Source organism: Phascolarctos cinereus, unplaced genomic scaffold (assembly GCF_003287225.1).
Source record: "Phascolarctos cinereus isolate Bilbo 61053 unplaced genomic scaffold, phaCin_HiC Scaffold_1;HRSCAF=81, whole genome shotgun sequence".
Taxonomy (NCBI): Eukaryota; Metazoa; Chordata; class Mammalia; order Diprotodontia; family Phascolarctidae; genus Phascolarctos; species Phascolarctos cinereus.
Window position 1 is genome coordinate 271294688 of NW_027555514.1, and position 20593 is coordinate 271315280.

Consider the following 20593-nt stretch of genomic DNA (forward strand, 5'->3'; position numbering starts at 1 on the left):
GAGTAAGAAGCTAGGCAGCTGAACTGTGGTCAGCTCAGCAGAGGTGATGGAGAGAGAGCCTTTCCTCCAGCCAAATGACAATCCACAGAACGGCCTGGTCTTTTTGTGACGTCCAGGACGAGGGGGAAAGAGAACCCAGGAACAGCTGATAGCCCCAGGATGGGAGGGCTTCCCAGTGGTAGCATGTGTTTTGAATCCACAATTCTTGTAACAGAAGCAGTTTGGAGTCAGAGCTGGAAGGTACTGGTGACTGCAGCGAGACAGCTGTTTTCCATGGTCCTTATGGGAGGGCTAATAAGCTATCAACTGCAGCTGGAGAGATTTAGGTTAGACATCAGGGAGAACTTTCTAGCTCCAAAGCTTGTGAAACACATTGGATGCTGGAGCAGGAGGTGACCTTAGAGACCATCTGATCCAACCCCTTCATTTTATAGATGAGGAAACTGAGGCCCAGGAAAAGAGGCGGGGAAGGGAAGGAGAAGGGGAAGTAAATAAGCATTTATATGGTATTTACTACATGCCGAGCACTGTGCTTTCTACAAATACTACCTCATTTGATCCTCACCAGCCCAGTGAGGTTGGTGCTATTATTATTTCCATTTTACAACTGAGGCAACTGAGGCAGAGGTTAAATGACTTGTCCAGGGTCATACAACTAATAAGTATATTAGGCCAGATCTGAATTCAGGTTTTCTGATCCCAAAGCCCACATGCAACCAGGTACGTACCACCTAGCTGCTACAAAGTTGTTAACGATTTATGTTATAATTATGATGTTTCCTTTTGTTTACATTTTGATTTGTGTTTATCTGTAGGTTTTTTATTTTTTTAAATATTTTACTAGTTTATTATAGGCAATTTTTTAAACAAAAATTATTGAAATGTTTGCTAGCACCAAATAGTGCAAAATATAAACCAAATCTTGTTCACTATAAATAAATGAAAACAAAACTGGCAAGGAAAATAAACCTGACCCTCAATCTGATTCTCTTCTATTTCTTTTTAAAACTGACTAAATAACACTCTTTTCTTACTTTTTGTCATTTTTGGTAACTTATCTCCAGGTCTCCTTCCAGCTTTCCAAACTTCTCCCTCTAAAACTAAAAGAAAAATCCCTTGTATGAGATCATCTGTTGTATGAGACATGCTAGGCTCCTAGGTGGCGCAGTGCTGGTCCTGGAGTCAGGAAGACTCATTTCTCTGAGTTCAAATATGGATCCAGACACTTACTAGCTATGTATGACCCTAGGCAAGTCACTTAACCCTGTTTGCCTCAGTTACTCATCTGTCAAATGGGCTGGAGAAGGAAATGGCAAACCACTCCAGTATCTTTGCCAAGAAAACCTCAAATAGGGTCACAGAGAGTCAGACACAACTCAACCAACTGAACAACAATGAAATATACTTTGTAGAGTAAAAACAGCCACCCCTCCCCAATGGCCTTGTCTAAAAATGTATGCTTCATTCTGCACCTTGAACCCATCACTTCTTGGTCTAGAAGTCAGTCAACCAGTCAATTAACATCAATTAAGCTCCTACTACATACCAGCTACTATACTAAGCATTGGGGACCATCCTTTCTCACAAGGATCTCCCAGTCTAATGGAAGAGAAAACAAGCAAACAATTACATACAAACAAGCTATATACATGATAAATTGGTAATAATCAACAGAGGGAAGGCAATAGAATTAAGGGAGAAGGGGAAAGACTTCCTGTAGAAGGTGGGGTTTTAGCTGGGACTAGAAGGAAGCCTGGGGAGCCCAGAAGCAGAGTGGAGGAAGAGCATTCCAGACTCAGGAGTATTTGCTTTAATCAAATCATTTTGGATCTTTGCCTAGATAATATTTTGTAAGTTTTTCTAAGTTGTTTGTCTTTACAATACTGTTCTATTATTACCAACAAGCTCTTTGAATACTCTGGGATGTATTTTGAGATAACATATGTAATATGCTTTGGAAACCTTAGCTATATAAATCCTAGCTATTATTTTTGTGCCAGGACCCAAATTCATTGTCAGCTTACCCAGTAAGCTCTCTTACTCCTCACGTGACCTAATAACCTTTCTGAGCCTTAGTTTCCTCAGCTGTAAAAATGAAGAGGTTGGACTAGATCTCTAGATCTATAAACAGCTCTAAATCTATGACCCTGTAACCCTAAGTAAGTCAAACGCACTCTTTGGCTCTGTTTTCTCATCTGTAAAATGATTGGGTTAGACTAGATGATCCCTAAGGTAACTTCCAGCCCCTTGGCACCGAAAATTGCAACAAGGGTTGAGCAATGATGCCCTCTTTCTATTATATGTTATCTTCCTCAAAAATATGGCAGGGGTCCCCTCCATCAGATTTTCCCTTTTCCTCTTAGATAACTGGAAAAAAGGTCCTTTTGTTGTTCTTGGCCTTTATTGCTGAACAAAACACTCAGGCCCATGCTGTTCTTCAGGATTCATTATCAGTTCACTGGCCTGGACTTTCATTTTCTACATGTGTCTTTCAAAAAATCTAAATTCCTCAATGAGTTTTTTATGTATCCACATTGGTATCGTTAGACAGGCATCTACCTTTGAAAAAATGTGCATTTGTGTCATCAGAATTTTATTTCTGAGAGGTCCTCTTTCTCTTAGGTTTGTTTCCCTTGTAGATTTTTAGGTAATAATAATAATCATCATAACTACCATGTACTATATAAGCACAGGTTCTGTGCTAAGAGTTTTGCAAATATCTCATCTGATCTTCACAGGTTGGGAGTCTTAGGTACCCTTCCAACTTTGGCTGAAGGAGGGCTTTGTGAGTATCCTATGGTCCCTAGGATTTTGGACTTCCCACCTTCCTATCAGCATCTTAACATATTCCCCCAGGACAGCACTAGCTGGTGTCAGTGGCTAATTTGGGAGCTCAGGACAGACTAGACTCTTGGTACTACAAGGAGCTTGGCAGAGAAACCACTCCTTGCCTAAGGGGAAATTACTGAACTTCCTAGGAATGGGAGAAAAGGACCTCCAGCTGAGTTACTCCTTTGCCACATATGTTCTCTTAAGTTAAAGTCCACACTCCCCCTGACTCTATGCTCTTATGGGAAAATGTGCTGCAGACATTTGAAGGGATGATTTGTACTAACTCTTCTTATTGCACCATTGCAGTGGATACCCTTTTCAAAAATATACTTAAGGGTAGCTGACTAAATTGATTCTTAACTGATAATCTTGAGTAGAAGCACACCAGTGGGGGCTCAAACCAATGGCAGTAGAGAATCATCCCAGACTCCTCAGAAATATCCTTAGGACCTTGAGGGGGAAATGTAGCCTTGCTTCAGGCCCTGAAGCTCACCAGTGGGAGTGGAAGTTGGAGTTGGAGATCCTCAAGTTTACTTGGGCTACATAAGTATATACAGAATATATATAAAGAGAATAAATATAAACACAAGGTATATCCCAAAACCTTCTGTCTACCTTCATAAGCCATCACCTTATCACCTCTCACCTAGATTATTAGTTTCCCTGCTTCAAGGTTTTCCCCACTCCAAGCCATCCTCAATATAGCTGCTATAATGATTTTCCTTAAGCATAGCTCTGACCATGATTCCCCTACTCTATGAACTCCAGTGGCTCCCTATTGATTCTAGAACCAAATCCTTACAGGGAGAGAGGGTACTAGGAATTAAGGGATTAGGAAAGGCTTCATATAGAAGGTTGTAATGGAGTAAAGAATTCTATGAGATGAAAGTGAAGGAGTAGAAGTGGACAGCTGATGCAAATGATGGGGTGTGGCCCAAGCCAAAGTCTTCATCCCTGGCACCAAAGGGAATCTGGCTCCCCTTTGTCTACAGGCACCAGCCCCTCATCTCCCTTTGAAAGCCTTAGCTTACCTTTTAATCTTATTCAGATGTGCTTTTGCCCCTTGCCCTAAAAGAATCTGGCTCCCTTTTGTCTATGGGCCCCAGAAAGCCTTTACTCTTGTCCCAAATGGTTCCTTATGGACTCCCCTTATCTCCCTTTGGGAGCCTTAGCCTCCACCTTTTGGCCTTACTCAGATGCCTTCCAGCTCCCACCATTACAGGCCCCATAAAATACTTAAACTACTCCCCTTATCTCCCTTTGACTGATGCCTTCCTGTTCCCTCCATTAGCTATTCCCATTGTCTATTCAATCTCTCAGACCTCCCCAATTAGAATTCTTACCTAGACCCTTTCCCCAGACCCTTTTCTGGCCACCCAAATTTACTTTAGTATTTAAGATCCACCTTGGCCCCCATTCAGAGGCTGAGAATCTCAAGCCAATAGGCTGAGACTTTCTCATGCCCGCCAGTCCTCATGGGCATTACCTGGCCTATGTGAATTATCACTAATAAACTTTTTCTCTGGCTTGAAGAATATTTGAGTTTATTCATTCAGGCAGGGCCTGGTACTGTGATTTTGGGGTTGCAGCACCCCAAAAGTCCTAGACCTCTTCAGTATGATCAAAACTATGCTTAAGGAAAATCCCGTTGGCAGCTTTGTTGAGTATGGATTGTAGTGGGAAGATATTTGAGGCAGGAAAGTTGAATAATTTAGGTGAGAGGTGATGAGGGTCTGAACTAAGATGGTGGCTTATGAAGGCAGAAAGAAGGGTTTGGATGAAATAACAGGTCCAGTAAAAAAAAAAAAGATGAAAGACTATTCCATTACATTCATATACCACAATTTATTCTCCCATTTCCTGACTAATAGACACTGTTTTTGCTTCCTTTTTGGTTTGTTTGTTTTTGCTGCCACAAAGAATGTTAGTATGAATATTTTGTAATAGATGAGAGTTTTCTGTCATTAATCTCCATAGGGAATATGCCCAATAGGGGAATCACTAGGTGAAAGAATATAAACAATTGAGTGACTTTTCCCTTGTGATTTCAAATTGCTTTCCAGAACATTTATTTTATTTTTTTATAAAAAATTTTATTAATTTATTTTGATTTATCAACAATCACTTCCATATGCTTTTGAGTTGAAAATTTTTCTCCCCCTTCCTCCCCCCCACCCTCCCCAAGACAGTGTACAATCCAGTATAGTCTATACATTTACATACCCATTAAATATATTTTCACATTAGTGAAGTTGTAAGTAAAAGTTAAAAACAATAGGAGGAACCATCAGAAAGATGAAACAAAACTCAACAGAACGTAAAAATAAGTGATACTGATTCGACTTCCATAGTTCTTTCTTTGGATGTGGACAGCATTTTCCGTCCCGAGGCCTCCGGAGATGTCCTAGATCCTTGTAATGCTGAGAAGGGTTCAGTTTAACAATATTAGTCATTGCATAATGTGGCTGTTATTTTGTACAAAGTCTTCTTGGTTCTGCTCACACTTTCCAGAACATTTAGACCAGATACAATCAATCAGTTGGTCAACTAGCATTTATTAAGCACCTATGAAGAACTGGACACAACTGAAAACAATGAAACAATAACAGCAACAAATATTGCAGGCATTGTAGTAAGAGCCAGGGATGCAAGGAAGGGCAAAGGATAAGACCCTATTGTCAGGAAGCCCACATCTTAATGGGAAGATAACATGCAAACAACATGTTGCCCTACCTCAATTAAATCCAATTCAGTTGCACGTCACGGCATTGCCTCCCTGATGTCATGGTCCTCTCTGAGAATGAAAGACAGATAACAATGACAACAACAAACAAAATAGATACAGGATGAATTGGAGAAAATCAACAGAAGGAAGAAACTAGCATGAAGAACAAACTCTAGCAAAGGTATAGTAAGCACTGTCTTCCCCAAGTTCCTCTCACGTTGGTATTTCTGATTTTTCCTTTATCTTTGCCAATTTTCTAGAGGGGAAGCTAGGCACCTCATTGGATAAAGTGCCTGGCCTGGAGTCACGCAAGAAATCAGGAGTCAGAAAGTTAGGAGTTCAAATTTGATCTCAAACCCTTACTAGCTGTATGACCCTAGGCAAGTCACTTCACCCTGTTTGCCCCAGTTTCCTCATCTGTCAAATGAACTGGAGAAGGAAATGGCAAACCTCTCCAGTATCTTTGCTAAGAAAACTTCCAAATGGGGTCACAAAGAATTGAACACAACTCAAAGGACCGAACAATGACAAATAACAATTTTCTGGGTGTGAGATGAAGCCTCAAAGTTGTTTTCAGTTTCCCTTACTATTAGTCATTTGGAGTTTCATATGGTCATTTACATTTTTCTAAAAGCTATTCATATCCTTTGACCATATCCATTGGGGAAAAATGGAAATATTTTCCCCATAAGTTATGGCATCCGGAACATGAAGTGTGGGTGGCTTTTAGAAGAATTCATTTGAGCATGAAGTAACAGATAATGCTAATTAATGCAAATCTGAGCATCTCATTTCCAAGGTCAACCAGTTTGTTTGGAATTCATTTCTTCCCAAGCTTGTTTTGAGACTAATTGTCAATTCTAACCCAGCGGAAAGGAAAATACAAAACATAACCACAACATAATTCTTAAAGTAAATTCTTCTTTTTACTAGTCATTATATGACCCAATTGGAAACCCCCTGATTTCCTAACTGTATTCTTTCTTTCTTAGTCGTAGAAATGAACATCAGTCAAAGAACAGTGAGAAAAAAAATGAAAAGGGAAAGATGGAGTGCAGGAATGGTCAATGTATAACAGACTACTTTATGAAAATGCTAGATAATTTAGGAAGATAATCCCTGATTAGACAATTCCGAAAGGCTCATGATGAAAAAATGCCATTCACCTCCAGAGAGAGAACTAATGAACTCTGAGTGCAGATTGAAGCATTTTTTTTCACTTTTTAAATTTTTCTTGCCTTTTTTAAATAACGTGGCTAATACGAAAATATGTTTCACATGACTTTACAGTATAACTGATACATATGGCTTGTTTTCTCAATAGGTGGGGGAGAGACTAGAAGGAGGGAGAGAATTTGGAACTCAAAATTTTAAAAAATTAATATTGAAATAAATAACAACACCAAAAAAAGATTATCCTTGATTCCTAATTACTTCCCTAGTATGCTGTCAGGATGTTATCTAATATATAGGTCAATGGTTTGTATACTGAATACTGAATTTGATCATTAACCTAAAAAAGAGAAAAGAGAAGTTCATTGACCTTTATGTTCCACTAACAAGACACTACATCTCTCAGCTCTGGGGATTCTCTCTGGGTGTCTCCCTTGTCTAGAATGCTCTCCCGCCACCACTCCAACTACTGACCTCCCCTGGCTTCCTTTAAGTCTGAACTAAAATCCCACCTCCAACAGGAAACCTTTCCCAAATCCCCTCAGTTCCAGTGCCCTCCATCAGTTATCTCTTATTCATCCTGTATATAGCTTGCTTTCTGCATATTTGTTTGCATGCTGTCTCCCCCGTTAGCCTGTAAGCTCCTTGAGAGCAGGGACTCTCTTTTGCCTCTTTTGGTGTCCCTAACCCTTGGCACAGCGTCTGGCACATAGCAGGTGCTTACAAAATGTTTATTGATAGGGCAGCTAGGTGGCGCAGTGGATAGAGTACCAGCCCTGAAGTCAGGAGGACCTGAGTTCAAATTTGACCTCAGACCAAACACTTGACACTTACTAGCTGTGTGACCCTGGGCAGGTCACTTAACCCCAATTGCCTTTAAAAAAAAAAAGAAAACGTTTATTGAATTGAACAAAAATATCTTAACCATTTCTCTTTTAGACTTCCATTTTGTTTTCTTGGTACCATTTACATGATCAAAAAAGGTTTCTCTCCTAGTCTAATAATACTCATTTCCCCTCTCCCTCTCTAGCCTTTAGAGTTAGTATCTCTCTAGCCTTTAGATCTCCTAGGTCAGGGGTTTTTAACCTTTTTTTGTGTGCATCATGGACTCTAATGGCAAGCTGGGAAAGCTTATGCACACCTTCTCAAAATCATGATTTAAATGTATAAAATAAAATATGTAGGATAACAAATGAAACCAGATACACTGAAATGTTTTTAAAATATCATAAAAAATGTTCAGGACCCAAGGTTAAAAACCCCAGCCCTAGGCGAGTGGTCTCAAACAAATAAAAATTGATCCCTGCAGGCCATATATTGATATTGGTTGCTGTTCAGTTGTTTCAGACCCTTTGTTAGGGTCTTCTTGGCAGAGATACTGGAGTGGTTTGCCATTTTCTTGTCCAGCTCATTTTACAGATAAGGAAACTGAGGCAAACAGGATGAAGTGACTTGCCCAGGGTCACACAGCTAGTAAGTGTCTGAGGCCAGATCTGAAGTCAGGTCCTCCTGACTTCAGGGACAGTGTTCCATGGGCTACATTGCTGTCCAGCATATTGACTTAGGAAATCACAATTAACATCATGTGGGTGGTATTGTATTTTTATTTACTTTGTTAAACACTTCTCAACTGCAGTTTAATCTGGATTGGGACCCATTGGGGCATTTTGCTAGCCAGTAGGGGCCTGGAGTTTGACACCTCTGCCTAGGTCATAGACTTAGAATTGGAGGGAATGCCTAGGGTCATCTAGTTCAAAAACTCTCATTTTACAGATCAGGAAACAGGCTCAGAGCAGTAAAGTGATGATCATACAGGTTTTAAGTAGCAGAAATGAGATTTGAACTCACTTCAATGTTTTTCCCTTGACATCTTGACATAGCAGTCTTCAAGGGGGAAAAAATAAAAACAACACATCTTTTGTTCATATTTTTCCCTGTAGCTCCCTCATGGAAGCTAGAACTTAGAGGTCAAATGTCATCTCTACCTTCTTTTTAATGCAAGGAGAGTTTTCCTTCATCTAATAATTATTTTTTTGTCTATCATCAGGCATTAATGTGGTTTGAGTAAGGAGGCCAGTCAAAGTTAGGTGCAGATGAAGTTTATTTACCTAATCATAGGTCTTTAAAGGATAAAGGTCCTTCTACTTTAACAAGTTCTTGAATTAAAGAAAAGAGGCAGGGAGAAGTCATAGTCCTGGGGCTTTACATTTAACAAAATGGGGAAGGATCCTCCCTAGACCTCTGAATTTTTTTTAATATAAATTTATTTATTTTTAGTTTTCAATATTCACTTCCAAGTTTTTTGAGTTCCAAATTTCTCACCCCTCCCCCCACCCCAAGATGGCATGCATTCTGAATACCCCTTCCCCTGGTCTGCCTTCTCTTCTACCTCTCCCCCCTCCCTTCTCTTATCCCCTTCCCCTTCTATTTTCCTGTAGAGCAGGATAGAGTTCTGTACCCCATTTCCTGTATTTCTGAATTTATTTTTTAAACAGTCACTGGATTTCTGCCCTATAACACATTCTCCTACCTTATTAATTACCTTCCTATCTTATTAATTACCCTGCTTCCTTCTCCTAAAAATGTTTTTCTACAATTTAACAAAAAAATAGCAGTTTAAATTTTTAAAAAAATAACATATCTCAGGTTATAATGGGAGTCAAGAAAGGAATGTAAGATGAGTCATTTATGACTCACAATGGTTAACTCTATAGAAATGTGCAAAATATGAAACTAATCTGGACTTCGAAGATGAAATACCAGGCAGTGTGGTCTGGTGACTTTGGAGGCAGAGAACCGGGGTCAGATACTGCATTTGATGTCTGTTACCTGTGTGACCTTGGGCAAATGACTTTATCTCCCTCAATCTCAGTTTCTTCCACTATAAAAGAAGGGGCTGGCTCTGATGACCTCTGACTTCTACCTCTAAGCTACAGATAATTCTATGGATACAAGAAAGCCTATAATATGTCAGGCATGTCTGTCATGAAAGTGATGGAAAAACAAGGATAATGATCAGCTGCACTAGAGAAGAAGGGTTACTGTGGTAGGAATTGTGGGGCTGTCCACTGGTATACATGCAAGTCAAGGGATCTAAATAAATGCATCCTGGTAGCATGGAAAGACCAGTGAACTTGGGATTCCAGCATCTGAGTTCAAATCCCAGACCTCCCCCTTACTATTTGTGTGACCTTGGGCTAATGCTTGGCTTTACTTTCCTCATCTGTAAAATCAGAGAGTTGTAGTAGAAGGCCTTCCAGCTCTAGACCTATAGTCTAAGGCCCCCAATATGTTGGGTGGATTTTCCTTGTGGAAAATTAATGGGAAAACATGGACACCAATTGCACAGGATAAGATAATGTGGATGGGTTGTGATGTGATTTGTATTGTGGGAGAGATCACAGGTGCATCAAAATATTAGACATTTTTTTCTGTGATGCAATATAGTTGTGAATCATAGAATACCACAGTTTCTGAAGATTCCCAATTCCTAGTGACCCACAAGACAATGGAGGGGCACATAGTTGGCATAAATAGGCTGTCTTACCAATAATGAACATTCCTTCAAGCCCTCCTCCCATATCTCTCCTCCTTTTCTTAGCCAAACGTCCTCTACTGCCTATTCCTCCTTTCCTCAGTTTCTAACATTTTGCAATTTGGCTTCTGACATCATCACTCAAATGAAATCTCTCTGAAATGTCAATGATCTATGATTAATTTCAGGGCAGCTAGGTGGCACCATAGTGCATAGAGCACCAGGCCTGGAGTCAGGAAGACTCAGCTTCCTGAATTCAAATCTGGTCTCAGATGCTTCCTAGTTGTGTGACCCTGAGCAAGTCACTTAACTCTGTTAGCCTCAGTTTCCTCATCTGTAAAATGAGCTGGAGAAGGAAATGGCAAACCACTCCAGCATCTTTGCCAAGAAAACCCCAAATGGGGTCAGGAAGAGTCAGACACAATTGAACAACAACCCTCTCATTTTATTGTTGAGGAAACTGAGGCTTAGAGAGTTAAGTGACTTGTCCAGGGTCACACAGGTAGTAAATCTCTGAGGCAGGATTTGAAACCAGGTCTGCCTATTCAAGTCCAGCACTTTGCTCCTATACTATAATTGTCTCCCTTACCATCCAGGGATTCCCAGGCCACCTCCAATGCTTGCATTGAATTCCCTAAGCCTCCCTCCCAGAAGCCTTAGCTTTCTTCTAGGTTCAAGTCAGGGTATTATCTCCTAGGAAGCCTTTCATGACTCCTTCCCACCTCCATTTATTAGGGCTCTCTATTTGTTTATCTATTTATATGTAAAGATGTTGTACCATCTCTCCCCCTAGAATGTACGCACCTTGAGGGCAGACATTGTTTTTTTTTTCCTTTTTATCTTCAAATCCAAAGTATCCGGAATATAGCAAGAGTTTAATAAATGCTCATTGAAATATTTGTTGTTGAATAGTTTACATATGAGGAATGGTGTAAAAGGTATTATCCAGGAAGTTTGAAAAGGGGGTTGCCTGGCAATGTTGTGAGATCATAGGATAATGGTTAGTGGGAATGGGACACTGGTACCCAAGGCATGTTAGGAGAGCTAGAGGAAGTCCTTCAGCATGCTGGGTAGATCCTCTATGAATGGAATATTTACAAAAATAGTGGCACTCAGGGCAGCTAGGTGGCACAGTGGATAGAGCACCGGCCCTGGAGTCAGGAGGACCCGAGTTGAAATCCAGACTCAGATCAGACATTTGATACTTACTAGTTGTGTGACTCTGAGCAAGTCACTTAACCCCAATTGCCTCGCCAAAAAAAAAAAAATAGTGGCACTGGATGAGAAGGAATGAACAGGGCTTCAACATTTGGGTCATGTTGAAATGTCTGGGAAAGCCTATAGACCCCATCTCAGAATTGTGTTTTTAAGTATATAGAACAAAGTCCTTGGGATTACAATGGAGACCAATTAGTTGAAATATAATTATTAAAAAAAAATTTTAGAAGTTCACAGACCCCAGGCTAAGAATCTTTTCATTAAAAGGAGTACCCATATCCACGAGAACATAGATTCAATTCAGCAAACATTTATTAAGTACCTACTGTGTGCTGAGCACTATGATAGCTGTAGGGGTGCAAAGACAGGAATGAAGAACAAATTGGAGGGAGGAAGAGGCATCAACCACTTGGGGGATCAGGAGACTCTTCTGAGCTTTTAAGGAAGCTACCAATTCCAAGGAGGAGGGGAGGCAGAATGAGGAAGTTGTATATTCCAGGCATGAGTGAGAAAGAACACGAGTTCAAGGGAACAGCAAGTAGTTCAATTGGGCTGGATTCCAACTGAAATAAACCCAGCGGAGAGCCACCGAGTTCCTGAGAAGCAGTGTATGAGTGCATCATGGTGAGGTAGAGAGAACACACTGCCTGGAGTCAGGAGCCCCAGGGTTCAGAATCCTCTCTTGGTCCTTACTAGCTGTGTGACCACAGGCAAATTGCTTAACTTCTCTGAACCTCAATTTCCTCCATCTCTAAAAAAGGGCCTAGAACTATGAGTTCTTTATTATACATGCTACCCTTCCAGTTCAGCACCTTCCCTGCAATTTGTAATCTTAGAGAGTTACCTAGAGAGGATATGTGGACTCGCCTACAGTCACATAGCCAGTATGTATCAGCAGTAGAATTTAGCTCTTCCTGGCTCTATGGCCAGCTCTCTACCCTCTCCACTACTTCCCTGACCCTCACTTTTCTCCATCTTTAAAATGGGGAGAATAATAGCACTGACTCCAAGGTTCAAATAAAATAATATAGGTAAAGCACTTTGCAAAACTTAAAGTGCTATGTAAATGATAATTTTATTGTTGGGATGATAATACTGCTTAAATCCACTCCCCATGACTGGGAAGAACGCTTTGTAGGACTGAAATGCTATATGAATGAACAATTGAAAGACCCTTCATAAAATTCTGGCCATTGCCTCCTGCACTTCAATTTTTTTCTTCATCTTCCTCATCCTCCTCCCACCAGAACCTTGAATTTTGCCTCTAGAGTCACCCTGGGCTCTGACTGGTGAGCTTTGACTTATCCTGCTCAGAACCAGGTCTCCACAGACACTTCTTAGCTATCTCCAAACCATACTACCCCCCCAACTTATGTCTCCCCCCCACCTTTAAAGTTAGGACCTGTCTTGTTTTCTTGCTTTTGCATTCCCAGCATTTAGCTCATAGTAAGTGCTTAATAAATGCTTTGTTCCTCATACTATGTTCCAAAGACACAGAAAAATCTGAGTTTTTAAAATCATAAATAAAAACTAATTTCATTTACAAAAATTGAATTCACACACAATTTTCAGAAAAGCAGCTTTTATGTAGAGCAAGTTACACCTATATTGTCATTAGGTATAAGATTAATGGAGCTCTATAAATTATAAATATTACATATTTTATACTTTGGTAAAGGGAGGCACACATTATTAGATTTGGTGTTGGAGAATCTGGGTTCAAATATTAGTCCTGCTACTTAATCCTTAGGAGACCTTGAGCTAACCTCTCTTTGCCTCAGATAGCTATTCTTTAAAACTACAGGACTAGGCTGTAAGGTCCCTTTAAGCTCTAAATTCTATGATACTCCAGAAAACAAATCATTCCACAAATATTCTATTTTATTTTATTTTTAGGTCTGACTTTTTCCCCTCCCATCTCTTCCTCTTCCTCCCTCCCAACCCCTGCATTGAGAAAGTAAGAAAAACAAAACAACATAAACATAGAGTCCCACAAAACAAATATGCCTCAATAAATAATTTGAACACAACGTGCATTTATTAAGTGTTTACTACGTGCCAGGCACTGTGCTGGTGAAATCCCATGATTTCATTGACAAACTAGTTTTATATGTTATTTGCTGGAACTGGTCTTTTCCTCAGTTTTCATCTTTCCTGACTTCTCAGTTTTATTGGACAGTTGACTGCCATACTATCTCCTCTTTTTTTATTTTGTGAGGCAGTTGTGGTTAAGTGACTTGCCCAGAGTCACACAGCTAGTGAGTATTATGTGTCTCGGGTCAGATTTGAACTCAGGTCCTCCTTACTCCAGGGTCAGTGCTCTATCCACTGCACCACCTAGCTGCCCCTGTTTGGTTTTTGCCACTACTCTCTCCTGATTCTCCTCCTATATGACTGATCACTCCTCTGTTTCCATCATCCATGTCATGGTCCCTAACTGTGGTACTCTGAGCTTCTGTCCTGGGCCCTCTTCTCTTTTCCTTCTATACTCTCTCAGTGACCTCATCAGCTTCCATTGATTTAATTATCGCATTTCTATGCAGATGACTCACAGATTATATATGCAGCCCTTTAGGGTGCAATCAAGTAGTCACATCCAGACAACAATTTTTTTTTAGCATGGCATGCAGTTTCAGAAATAAATCCCAGGCTCTTGGCAACACCAGAGACCCAGAACCTTGGTTTCTACGGTAATTATATAATTGAAAAGAATGGAAAAACATGATTATAGTGATTGAGACACCTGGTTTCTTATTGGTGGAGGGGGTTGGGAGACACTGAGGTGAGGGGGGAAGTAGAGTCTTGTTACTTTCCCATGATTAGGTGACTTAGAAGAAGCTGGAGCTTAATTTCACAAAATGGTGGATAAAGGCAGAACGGAATTACTCATGCTATTTTTAATGTAACCCCCCCTTCCCCTCCTGGAATTCTAAGCCTCCAGGTTCACTTATCTAAACACTTAATCTATTAGGGATTTCTGGATGGAATGATAGTCTTACCTTAAGGGGCATCAAAGGGATTGGGTGAAAGGAACAAATAGAACAAGCAGAGTCATAATCTCATCCTTTAAGAAAACAAGCCTTGTTAAACCGATCCTATAGGTAAACTAAGTCAGGCTATAGATCAAACTTCTTAGAGGGTTAACCTCTAAGAACTAATCTGAGATTGGGCTAATTTGAGATGAAAGATTAACATATCGTCAAGGTAACCAAGTAAACATAAATACTATGAATCAAAAAGCCAAAGCAATACAATCACAATCATCAATATTAAATAATAGCAAGTCTTCTCTTAACCTGGTTACACACTCCCAACGTCCATTTGATCATCACATTTCATCTTGAGTCCCAGATGTCCCAGGTAGTTGTCTGGTCCCTGAAAACATCCTCCCTGGGATATTCTAGAATAAGTCTCATTCTCAGGGCACCTCTGAAAGGGGTTCCTCCTAGTAGATCTGCTTCTCTGATTCCAAGTCATTTGCAAAGATTCCTAGGTAATTCTGCGAAAATCTGCTAGTAACGAGCCTCAATATGATTTAGTACAGTCTCCTCAATTTGATTTTCCAGTAACTACTTCATGTGGTAAAACCCAGCTCAAGCCTTACGGTTATGATCCTATTAACAGAGCTATAAGAAGAACATCAAATTAGGAGCCCATAATTCACCCAAACTTAGAGAATTTCAGGTTTTACATGCCACTTATTCTTTCTACCTTTTCCTAAACCCTGTACCTGATATGGAAACAAAATAAACAGGCTGACGGAAGAATCTTAAAAGGATCCCTAGGGGTTTAACTTGGAAAATGAGCATTTCTGTCTCTTAAAATGATCAGATAGATACTTGAAAATAGGAAAATTATTTCACTTTCTTTACAGTTATCAATGTAATTTTATATGTAAAATCCATAATCTAATTTTGAGAGCTAGTTATTAAAACATACTCAAGGCTTATATATCCCATTAGAAACATATGGAAACCAACTCTGTGCATGTGTATATATCCTTATCCTTCTTAGTTCTTAGAAAATATATAGTTCTCAGAAAAAAGAGTGTGATCCTGTTGCTTTCTCAAAATTTACTATTTCATTCAATTAGAAAAATTTTACATCTTTGTCTTATCCTCTTCTCCCCTTTGAGGATATTATCCTCATATCACCCTGAAAGAATGAGATGCTTCAAGGGCTTAATCTTATACATAATTATGTAACTGTTATCAAGTGTATGGCAAGCCCAAGAACTCATTTGTTTAGCTGCTCAGGATACGGAACTGACTACAAAATCAGATTGAAAATAGTAAGGTCTTTCCCACCTGCATCCTATTATAGTAACTTACATGTTTAAGAATTGGGTTATTAATTAATCAACTTAGTACTTCAACAACAAAAAGCTGACTTTCAAATACAAGACTCCAAGAGAAGCACAAAAAGGTAAATGGGAAAGAGAAATCGTATGGTGATTTAATAAGGTTAAATTGTTTACATTCCTCATGGGAAGATGTTACATTCCTTCACGGGAAGATGATACTGGTAACTCCTAAGAACTTTCTCATTATTAGGGAGTTAGAAAGAGTGTACAAAGATAAGAGGGCACAGGTGTGAGTTGAATATAATAGGATGATATCTAAAAAAATAAAATTAAGGGTCAAGAAAGAGTAATGCATTGGGAAAAAGGGAAAAGGAGAGATAGAATGGGGTAAGTTATCCCGCATAAAAGAGGTGTGAAAAAGCTTTTGCAGTGGAGGGGAAGATGAGGGATATAGAGCAGAGCACTTGAACTTACTCTCATTGGAACTGGCTCAACCAAGGAATAGCATACACACTGAGTTGGGTATAGAAATCTGCCTTACTCTATAGGAAAGTAGGAGAAAAGTGTGTGTGGGGGAATGAGTTGATAGGAGGGAGGGAGGTAAAAGTCAGAAGAAAACACTTTTGAGGATAGACAGGGTTAAAAGAGAGAGAGAATAGGATAAATGCAGAAATAGGACGGAAGGAAATACATAGTAATCATAACTGTGAAAAAATTTTACAGCAAGTTTCACCGATAAAGGCCTCATTTCTCAAATGTATAGAAAACTGAGTCAAATTCATAAAAATAAGAGCCATCCCCCAATTGATAAATGGTCAAAGGATATGAACAGGCAGTTTTCAGATTAAGAAGTCTATCTGTAGTTATATTAAAAATGTTGGAGATGTGGGAAAATTGAGACACTAATGCACTCTTGGTGAAACTGTGAACTGATTCAACCATTCTGGAGAACAATTTGGAACCATGCACAAAGGGCTATAAAACTGTGCATACCCTTTAATCCAGCGATATCATAATAGATCTATATCCAAAGAGATCAGAAAAACAAAAAGGAAAAGGACCCACATGTACAAAAATATTTGTAGCAGCCTTTTTGTGGTGGCAAAGAACTGGAAGTTGGGGGGATGTCCATCAACCGGGGAATGGCTGAACAAGTTGTGGTATACATTGTGATGGAATACTAGTAGACTGTAAGAAATGACAAGCAGGATGCTCTCAGAAAAACTTGGAAAAACTTACATGAACCGATGCAAAGTTAAATGAGATGAACCAGGGAGAACGTTGTACACAGTAACAGCAATACTATAAGATGATCAGCTGTGAGTGATTTAGCTATTCTCAGTAGTATAATGATCCAAGAGGATTCCAAAGGACTTATGATGAAAAAAGCTTTCTATCTCCAGAGAAAGAACTGATGGAGTCTGAATGCAGATTAAAATACACTTTTTAAACTTTATTGTTCTTGTGGTGGTGTTTGGTCTGTGTTTTCTTTCAGAACATGACTAATATGGAAATATGTTTCACATGACTGCACATGTATAATCTATACCAAATTGCTTGCCTTCTCAATGAGGGTGGAGGGGAGGAAGGGGAGGGGAGATAATTTGGACCTCAAATATTTTTTTAAAATTTTAGAAATTATTTTTAAATGTAATTAGGAAAAAATAAAATATTATGTATATTAAGCTACATAAAAATGAGCAAATATAAGAACATTTCTTTATTAAATTAAGAGTAATCACATTCTGGAGTTTCACACATACAGTGAATCAGTGATAGTTGACTCAAAACCTCCAGAAAGATGCTGACTATAGTAAGCCTCCAATCTTTATCACCTATTCACCCTGAAGGCAAGATTGAAATCTTTGAATCTAAGGTCTATTGTTACTAAGTTGGCTCAAAAACACAACTTCAATACATATTATTTGTTAATAGATACAATTTCATAACTTTCATAAGTGATGCTCAAATAATTTATCAGATAACACTCACTCCTTACTATAAGCTAACTAGTAAGTTTCCCCATTTTGGCTGGGACTTCATTCTAGTTTCTCAAGCTTTAATAGTTTAGAATTTTATTACACACTGGTTAGCTGGGCTGATAAAATCTTCTGACCTTGTGTGTGAATAGGAAGTCCTAAGGAACCTCACAGAAAAGGATAACTCAAAGAGATATTTACTACTTTTTCTCCCAACAGTAAATTATTATTATTATTATCCATTTTACACATACCCCATTAAATATTGAACAGTTTTCCAATATTTTTATTACATTCTTTTAACTGCTCAATTTATAATCTAATAGTATCCAGATTAAAAAGGAGAAATTACTTCTGTAATAGTATTTCTGATTCAATGGTTTCCCAAATATCACAATATAAGAAAAAATTTTTAGAATCACAATAATAACATACACAATATCGTGTATTTAAAACCTGAAACAAAACTTACTATCAGTCAGGTGACATCAATTCAGTAGAATGCATTTCCAAATTCTCTTATGTAGAGAATCATTCATTTTTATCAGTTTTGGCATTTGGTACCGATTGCATTCAAGACCAATATAGAGTACTTACACTTACTAACATTTATATAGTGCTTTGGGTTTCTTCAAAAATCACCAAGGAGCCAAATCAATTCCTTTGGGTTCTAATCAACCCTTCTTTAATTTGCAGTAACTGAAAGTCCCTTCTTCTGGCCAAATTTGGGACCCACTGAGATTCTTATATATCTTAGATCAATCTTTGCATAATTTAAGATCTCTATTCTTAGTCATCCCCTTCTGAATCGGAAGCTTCCCCTGATCTCAGTCCACTAAGAACTTCCATATTGGGGTATATGTTGGTTTACTGCAGCTGTTACTTATTGAACCCTCCTCATGGACCACTCACCTCTAAAAAGGTAACCATCTGGATGTGGTTCAGGAGGAAGTAGAGGTTTGGGGACAGGTGGTCCTTAGTCGAGGAAGTATATTGGTAGAAATCTCACCAGAGCATCTTAGGGTGATCCTTTGGCAAAGGTGCAGCTGCCACACGGAGACTCAAAGTCTCAATCCATTTGTGGTCTCCATAACTGTAAAGGTGTAATAAAGACACCAAGTAGTTATAACCAGACAACAATTTATTTAGCAATACGTGAAGTTGCAGAAACAAATCTGGTCCTATGCTATTGGTAGCACAAAAGACCCAGAACCTTGGTTTCTACAGTTATTCTGTAATTGAAGGGAATGGGAAAATAGGATTATAAGGATTGAGACACCTGGTTTCTCACCCCACCATTTTGTTTTTGGTAAATAACATTTTACTTTTTCTAATTACATGTAAAAATAGTTTTCAACATTCATTTTTTTATAAGAGTTTGAATTTCAAATTTTTTCTTCCTCCCTCCCTTCCCCCCCTCCCCAAGATGGCAAGCAATCTGATATAGATATGTAAACATATTTCTACATTAGTCACGTTGGAGACACCTGGTTTATTATTGGTGAAGGGGATTGGAAGACACTAAGGTGAGGGGGAGTAGTCTTGTGATTTTCTTGTCTTGTAAGTTTCCTGTGATCAGGAAACTTTCAAGAAGTTGGAAGTTAATCTCACAAAATGGTGGATAAAGGCAAAATGGAATTACTCATGCTATTTTTAATGTAACAAGCCAGAATCTCTCTCCCGAGCCTCAGTCCTACATTACCAATAGCCTAATAGACATTTCAAACTGAATATCCCATAGGCACCTCAAATTCAACACGTTCAAAACAGAACTCATTTTCTTTCCCCCAAAGCCTACTCCTTTACCAAACTTCTTTTCTTCTGTCAAGAGCTCCACCCTTCTTTCATTCTCTTAGTTTTGTAACCTCTGTTTTATCTTCAGTTCCTCTTAGCCTGACCCCACATATGCAATCAGTTGCCAAATCTTGCCATTTGTTTTTACTTTTAAAACATCTCCCACATCTGGAGCCTCCTCCCCTCTCACACAGTTACCACCTTAGTTCAAGCCCTCATCAGCTGCTGCCTGAATGACTTCAATGACCTCCCATCAGTCTCCCTGACTGAAGCCTTTCCCCTCTCTTAGTTATCCTCCATGGAGCTAACAAAGTGATTTCCCTTAAGCACAGTTCTGATGGTGCTATTTTCCTCAATAAATTCCAGTGGCTCTCTATTGCTTTTATTTAAATCACTAATAGTAAAAGAATTGCAAATTAAAACAACCAAGAGACCACTTTACACCTATCGGATTAGCCAAGTTGGCAAAAATGGAAAATGACAAATACTGGAGGGACTGTGGGAAGACAGGCACATTAATGCACAGTTGGGTGAGTTGTAAATTGGGTCAGCCATTCTGGGAAGCAATTTGGAACTGTGCCCCCAAAGTTATTAAACTGTGCCATGCCCTTTGACCTAGCAACACCACAGCTAGGCCTATAACCCAAAGAGATCAAAGACAGAGGAAAAGGACCCACACGAACAGATATATTTATAGCAGTTCTTTTTGTAGTAGGAAAGAAATGGAAGTTAAGGTGGGATGCCCATATTTTGGGAGATCAGCAAATAAATTATGGTATACAAAGAGGATGAAATACTATTGTGCCATAAGAAATGAAAAAAGGGATGGTTTTAGCAAAATTTGAGCAGACTTGTATGAACTGACACAATGAAATGAGCAGAACCAAGAGAGTCATTTATATAATAACAACAATATTATAGAGACAAACAACTTTGAAAAACTCTGATCAACACAATGACCAATAATAATTCCAGAGAACCAATGAGGAAGCATGCTATCCACCTCCTGTCAGAGAGGTGATAGATTCAGGATG